Source organism: Anthonomus grandis, chromosome 7, assembly GCF_022605725.1.
Source record: "Anthonomus grandis grandis chromosome 7, icAntGran1.3, whole genome shotgun sequence".
NCBI classification, from domain to species: domain Eukaryota; kingdom Metazoa; phylum Arthropoda; class Insecta; order Coleoptera; family Curculionidae; genus Anthonomus; species Anthonomus grandis.
The window spans coordinates 24529489-24536943 of record NC_065552.1 but is presented as its reverse complement, the minus strand read 5'-3'; the positions used below and the strand labels follow the sequence as shown (position 1 = coordinate 24536943).

At 32.0% G+C, this 7455-nt stretch overlaps 1 protein-coding gene across 6 annotated transcripts in view; it reads left to right on the top strand.

The window, feature by feature from the left end:
* Positions 1-83: 83 nt before the first annotated feature.
* Positions 84-7455, top strand: part of LOC126738923 (zinc finger protein 135-like) — a 231375-nt gene continuing 224003 nt past the window's right edge. For all 6 annotated transcript variants that reach the window (XM_050444407.1, XM_050444410.1, XM_050444409.1 and 3 more), the window contains exon 1: positions 84-598. The gene's annotated coding sequence lies outside the window, so the exon portion shown is untranslated. The remainder of the gene's footprint in view (positions 599-7455) is intronic.

The following is a 7455-nucleotide window of genomic DNA, read 5'->3' as shown; positions in this document are numbered from 1 at the left end:
GATAAGAGCAGTCTCTAAGTTCAAATGAAAAATCGCATATATATTAAAGAGGAAAAAATGCATTTTTACAGTCGCTACAGCTGCAGTCTACGGATACAGATAATTTTTTTCGGTAGTGTAGATAGTTTGACGCCATACAGTTTTGATATATTTTTGATGGTGCTAATCTGGGAAGTCATAAAATGGTTTTTATCTAAGCACCGACAAGTGAGCGATGAAGTTTGGAAAAATCAGTGACAAAATAACGCGATTTAGATTCAGGAATAAGTCCAATAAATAGACAAGTTCTTACCTAGGTCAAGGTATAATTTGGTTTCTCTAAAACGAAATTTGATGTTGCGCTTTTCACATTTTTAAATGTGTGGCGCAATTGTTTTTTTGGCTTCGCGCGGAACGGTGCTTTAGTTTTTCGGATCGAGACCGGGAATTTTCCGTATAACTTTTCTTTTTGGTTTTTTTTGTTACAAGTTCTTGGAAAATGGAGTCGACTTGGGAGAAGTTTAGATTAAAGACGTTTATTTAAGTTTTTGTACAGTTATCCAGCTAAAGGGCTAATAATAAAAGGATAAAAATAATTTAGATCTATGTGTGAAAGAAGGTAAATATTATTTTTTAAAGAATTTTGTTATTATATATTTTAGTATTTGAAGCAACGCAATTACTTTCTTTTAATAAAATTTACGGCTTTAAGACCTAAGATCTTCTTAGACTAAGTAATAGCTGTTTATATATATATTTTTTAAATTTCGTTATGTTGGGTTTAAGAAACCTTTACAAACATAGACCCCTACTAGCATATCGTCATCCTTATTTATATGAGCTAATTAGTTGGTTTAGATTTTCTCGTTTTTGCCTGTTTTAACCCTCCAAGTTAAAATATCTGTAAAAATATGCAGAATAATTTATTTTCAAATATTTGCTCTTTTAGCCTTAACAGAGAAAATGACTAAAGTATACCAGAAGCTATTGCATATGCTTAGTAAAATACATATTAATATTTTTAAGTTCTTTAGTGGCTTAAATTACTTTTGATAAAAAAAGCAATTTAACCCATTAAATTGATCTTTTCCTAAAATGGTCGAATATAGATATATATCCGACGGTAGCCTGTACTTTTCAGGTTAACAATTACTTGAACTAAGCTCTGTAAGCCCATTAAACATAATACACCAAATATTTTACAATTAGGAAGCAAACTGTATTTACAAGATCTCTACTGATTCATGCAGAGCTAAATCAATATTGACAATGAAATGGTGAAATCTAGAATGGGAATTAATTAAATTGGTTTAGTGATGATTTCCTCGGGCGTCCTAGTGAGAGAGTAAATTTTCAAATTGTAGTCTAGGCTAGCCCATTATACAGAAAAATCGTTCATAGGATAGGAGATGGTTGATGAATTAGGTGGACACTGACTAGCCAAGGGAGTTGTTGAGCCCCTGATGCCCCCTCATTACTCACCGGATGTCCTAGTAGTCAACTGCCTTGGAAGCAAATCTGTAAACGGTCACAATTATCTAATTATACTTTTACCGTTCGATCCTAGAAGAATCGCTACTCAATTTCAACAGCCTCTTTAAAGGACAGAACGAATTCGAAAATTATGTACTGAAAAAGCCAATAGGGCGCTCTGGTCTAAAAATTTGTATGTCCAGTTATTAGAGTCGAACCCTCATGAATGCTGGAAACTCACCACTAAGATAGTCTGCAGTTTTTCTTCCTCCAAATACCAACGACACTCCGGATTGTCCGCAATCAGTGCCAGTGTCAGTTAAAACATTTGTCACTACTTACTACTCTTTACACTTGGCGCGGTAATAGTATGGTGAGACAGGCATATGGCCCCGCTATGTGTGCCTTGGTCCGTCTTATTCTTCCATCTACCTCTGGGGTATCTTACTGTTGAGCGGATTCTTTAGCGACTAAACACCTATATATTTGGCAATGCCGATTTACTATGCGGACCACGGTCTAGGAAAGGCGTCTGCTGAGTGGCTACACACTCAGATAATTCAAACACTGCAGCCTGTCTTGACCAGTTTCTTTAGAACCTTTACTATAATATGAGTTTAGAGCTTACCTCTTCGGCCATAATGGCGGCTATATTGTGCGAGCAGAATAAAATGACTGTGTTACAGAGACCACAATTTAAAATTTGCTATCCGAATTGTAATACTTTAACTCTGAATATACTCACCTTAAGCAAGTAGACACATCACAAAAGCCTACATCCGCTCTGTCAGCCAATCTGGAGCCGTCTATTGGTACATAGGATGGACCTCTGTTTACTTATGCAGCCCACCACTCTCTGCCTGCCATGTGAGTGATAAAGCCTTTATAGTCTACTGTCTCAGCTGTCATATATCCTAGAGAACCAAATTTTAGCATGCCCAGCCCGTACTTCACACATGTATCCTGTATGCAATCCGTATTTTTTCAAATTAAATGCCAAAATCCAGAGATGGAAGGTTCAATAGAGTTGTTGGCATAGATCTGGTCGTAGGCCTGCCAGGTGTTGGACACTAGCCAGTTGCGTTCAAAATCTGGCTGTCTTTCATACAGGGTCAGCAAACGAGTCTCTGATAGCGACCAGAATAGTTCTACGAGGGTAGAATTTTAAATTTTACTCATGTGATTTTCTAAACCTTTTATACGACTATCAATTTAGATACCTTAGTTAATATTTTAAAGCCTGACTATTAGATGGCGCCATGACATATGATTGAAAAATTGCTATATTATTATCATCTATTTCAGTGGTTTACCTTTTTAGGTCCACTGACTTTTATTCATGATCGCGCCACAAGTAGTTCTTTCGAAACAAGGGCAACAATGAATATTCTCTAAATGCATTTATTTCATATTAGCCATAGAAAAAGCACGCTCGTGCTTAAGGAAATTCATAGATGGACTACTGGAGCATCCAAATGCATTTTTTTCAATTGAATATTAAACTTTGGGTAACATTTTGGGTGAATTACAACTTTATGGTACTTGTAAACATAACTTTTTTTTAATAATTTCGCAAAAACTTTCTTTAATTAAACAGTTTCATGTAAACTCTTTCCTGTAAACTCCTAAAATAATATTAGACGATACCTGATACAACAAATTTTAATACTCAAGTTTTTTATTCACTGGAATTAAAGCCTTAGGGAAAGATGTATAGAGAGTATGTTATCACCATTTATTCTTCGAAATCAATACTTGGGTTAATTCGCTGATTATTGGTGTCATTTTTAGAAATCTCGGACTCTTTGATACTCATACTTTTTACCTTCATTACACTTGCTATTCAGACCTAATTTTAACGTTTTTCCTTAAATTATTTCGAGTCCCGGATTTATTCAATAAATTGAATATGTTCTTAAGTTTCTAGAATAAAATTATTTTTAATGTATGGAAAATGACGACTTTATAGTCCAATTCGTCGCTATATGATTTTTTATCGATTTGGTAAAGAATAAATCATACCTTAGGTTATAGTTTGGACTTTGAAGGAAACCTAGTATTATATGTATCATTACCAATTTCATGGTATTATATTATTACCATTTTATAAATTTACAAAAGATTTCTCTGATACTATGGTTTGCTTATAAAAATATTGTGGTTTGCTGTATCAAAGGCCTTTATGGCATTGCTAAATATACCATAAATAAGAAAAATTAAGCAATCAAGTTTAGATTTATTTAACTATTTCTACAAATACATTATTAATTCTTATTTTACATAAATATAATTAGTATAGGGTTAATTATTTTTATATAAATATGCAATCATGCTTTTTCTTTATGCCTCTAAGAATATTACAATACGTTTAGTAAATATGCTTCAGGGAACCTATTCAAGATTTTTTTTATTTTGCAAAATATTATAATATTATATTTAGATACTTATAACAGAAATGCAGAAAAAATTAAGGAAAGCCTAATTGCCTTTAACTTTATATTGTAAATGATAACTTAATTAAAAAAATTTTTCGTTCAATTTTTTATATGTTATTGTTTATCGTTTAATATATTTTAGTACATAATATATTTATTATTATTGTCTAATAAATTTTCATATATATTAATATGTAAAAAAATGGTTTACCCCTATATTTTTTTTATTCTTTCACTAAAAATCTGCCATAAATGATTACGAAATAAATTGGGATTAAAGGATACATTTGTCTTTTTCCAGTTGCAACTATACTGGAAAATAGAGTAAAGGATATTCTTGGAAATTTTGGCCAAATCAATGTCTGCCATAATTTTCATAATTTACTATACCTAGTAGTCTCTTCCATATAAGTCATTCTATAAAAATAAACTGAGGAATAGATTATTAATGAACTCAACAGTTTCAGAATAAAATGAATTTTTGCAGGTCTGCCTAACAAAATCGGAGTATTTAAGTGAAAATCTGCTGATTAATAACAATAATAATAAATAAAAAAAAAGTATTTAATCAAACAGCGAGAAAATAATATGAACAAGTTCAAATCGCGACATCAAGAACTCAAAATAGAATATATTATATATAATAGAAATAAAAATAGAATTAAAAAAAAGGAACTGTTAACAAAGCCGGTGCATGTGGCTCAAATATAGAGAACTGAAAGTGGAAATGGATGCACTTATCCCTGCATGTCAAGAACAAGTGATCTATTGCAAGCGAACTAACTATCTGAGGACAAAAATTCGAAAAACCGTCATAAGCCAAACAAACATGTAGCCTGTGGTGGATAGAAATTGAAATGTATCACTATGTTGTCTCCCCTTTCTCGATCCTTGCCAAAAACGAATATCTTACGTCCACCAGAATATATTATAAAATAAGATTATTGCAACCTGACTCTGTAGTAGATACCAATAAGATCACACACATATGAGACGAGATTAAACATACTCATCTATGTATGAAGGCCATAAAACAATATCTTACACTAAAAGACAAAGTGACGTAAACAAACCTTGATTATAGATGCTTCCATCTTATCTGATTTTAATATTACAGCAAAAGAGGCAGACAAAAGGTTGCAATACAAGAAGCTGGAGATAGAAGTAGAAAGAATATGAGACAAGAGTCATCCGGGTAGTCAGGCAGTACCAGGGCTTATGTGACAGTACAGAACTATGAAAGAAACCGCGGGACAGCACAATCCACTTGATCTACAAAACACTGTTCTTCTGAAAACTGTCCACATTGTTCAAAAAGTGTTGAAATAAAGTTAATCAATGAAAAGTTCCCCGCCATCTTGAAAGTAGAGAGGAAGTAGAGAATTGTTAAACATCGAGAGTCTACATAAAATAGTTGTCCTAGAGGTATTACAGAAAGTCTTGGGATGTAATGACTCGTTATTGCAGCTCGTTAATATTCACGGTTCTGCAGGAGCTGCCACATTTCTCTACCTAGTGGTAGGTAGAGAACCGGTTTAGTAAAAGCAAACACATGAGCAAACCAATAAACTTTGTGTTCTTCGGGTACACGAGGGACAATAATCTGCCCCTCAAATAAACTTTAACCTTCCGAAAGCCTGCAGGATTTAAGTCCAAAATAGAAGGATTGGTAATGGCTTGTCAGAACGATTAGTCAACACACTGGTTGAAGAATCATATTTTTCGAGGAAATACATACGACATCTCCTTTAGAGCGTGCACTCTCAGCTTGCACCTTCCACTTATGCTCAGTTACTGTACATCAATCGATATAATGCTGCTCTGCGAATCCTGTATTTTCATCTGTGGTTTGCATATGGTTTGGATGAACAGCTCATCCTTCCATACGTCCCACAGGAAATAGACTCTGTAATCGTGAAAATGCCTTCTTTATTGAAATTATGCCTTCCCCACTTCCCGACATATGTAAGCCAACAATATTGAAGTGCTGAACTCCAACATTAAAGAGATCTGCTCTTTAACTCATTGAGCTTTCCGCATCACCATAATCCAATATTTCCATCAAGGAGGTTGAAAAGCGCGACAAATATCGAGAACTGAATGTTGAATTTAAGCGCATATTTACCCGAGAATCTCTGTAAGTATGATCTAAAGAAAAAATCAGCTGTACTTGGTTCGCTCCATATTGTACGTGCTCCCGGCATGACTTGTGTGAGGTTATAATTCGCCAGGATTTGAAATGTCACCTTTGATATCGAAACTGTAGAGAAAGATTAAGTAGTATACAACAAAATATAATATTTATTGTATATTAAATTGTACTTTAAAAAATATGTCGCAGTTTGTTAAAATACATACAGGTTTTTGAATGTTCCTTAAATACTTATAATTTTTTCCTATTTTCTTTATTAAAAATTAAAATGTTAAATTAATTAGTTATTGTCTAATTGCTTACTACTTTTAAAGGAATATGAAATATTTCTCTATCTGTGTGCCGAAACCAACCCGTAACTCTCTTCCTAAAAGACTTAGCACTTTGTAAACCTTATATTATTCGACGTACCTCTAACCCGTGGATATTTAAATTTTGGCTAAAATGGCTAGCTTTCCTATGATCTGCTTTCTTATTATTAATAATTATTGATAAAGTTAAACAAATATAATTGCCTTAAGTTACATATTTTGAAGTACTTGAAGAAATAATAAAACACATGAGTTATGCATTTTTTTTGGTTATATTATTGATGTCCTGCTATGCACTTATTATAGCTAAAATCTAAATTATTTATTTTAGTGCAGTTAAGCTTAGTTGTGTATAGGTATGCTATAAATATTATAAAAATATGCATTATGAATCCCGTAAATTGAAAAATTATATTTTAGTTTTCAGAGCGTTTTATATTTACAATACTAATCCAGTTTATTTTTAATATGATAAAGGTGGCTTAATATAATAAAATCAAGAATCTCGATATAGGTGTTTTTAATTCTTTTCTATTTTGTGAAAATTTATCTACTTAAGTTAAATTTTAAAATATTCATGGGATAAACATAGGATCAAAAAGTGGACAGTAAAATGGTAATTTCTCTTGAAGAATTAAAAATACTTTATGGCATATCTTCTATAATTAGTACCTTTTTTTTAAAATACGTTTAATTTTCTAATTTTATCTGACTAATAATAGTATAAGTAGTGCCATCTATGAATTGATATCGGCAATACTTTGTTTTTCTTGGATTTCCTTCAACCCTCTTTCGTAAGACGTTCTTAAAAATCAAGCTAAGAAAATCGTTAAAGGCCTTTAAATTTTTCTCTTTTGTAAAGATTTTATTAATTGAAATTCTGTATATTATAAATAGGCGTTTATAAAAAATATTTTTTGTACATTTTCTAAAGTACCTACCTGAACAACTTTTTCAGTTTGTTGGAAACTTGCAAGGAAATAAAACTACATTAACTGCTAATTAAATATATTTTATCAGCATACTAAATGTTATCGAACCTAATGATTAAAAACATCAAAACACATCATGTGTATATATTATTTATATCAATATTTTTTCTCTG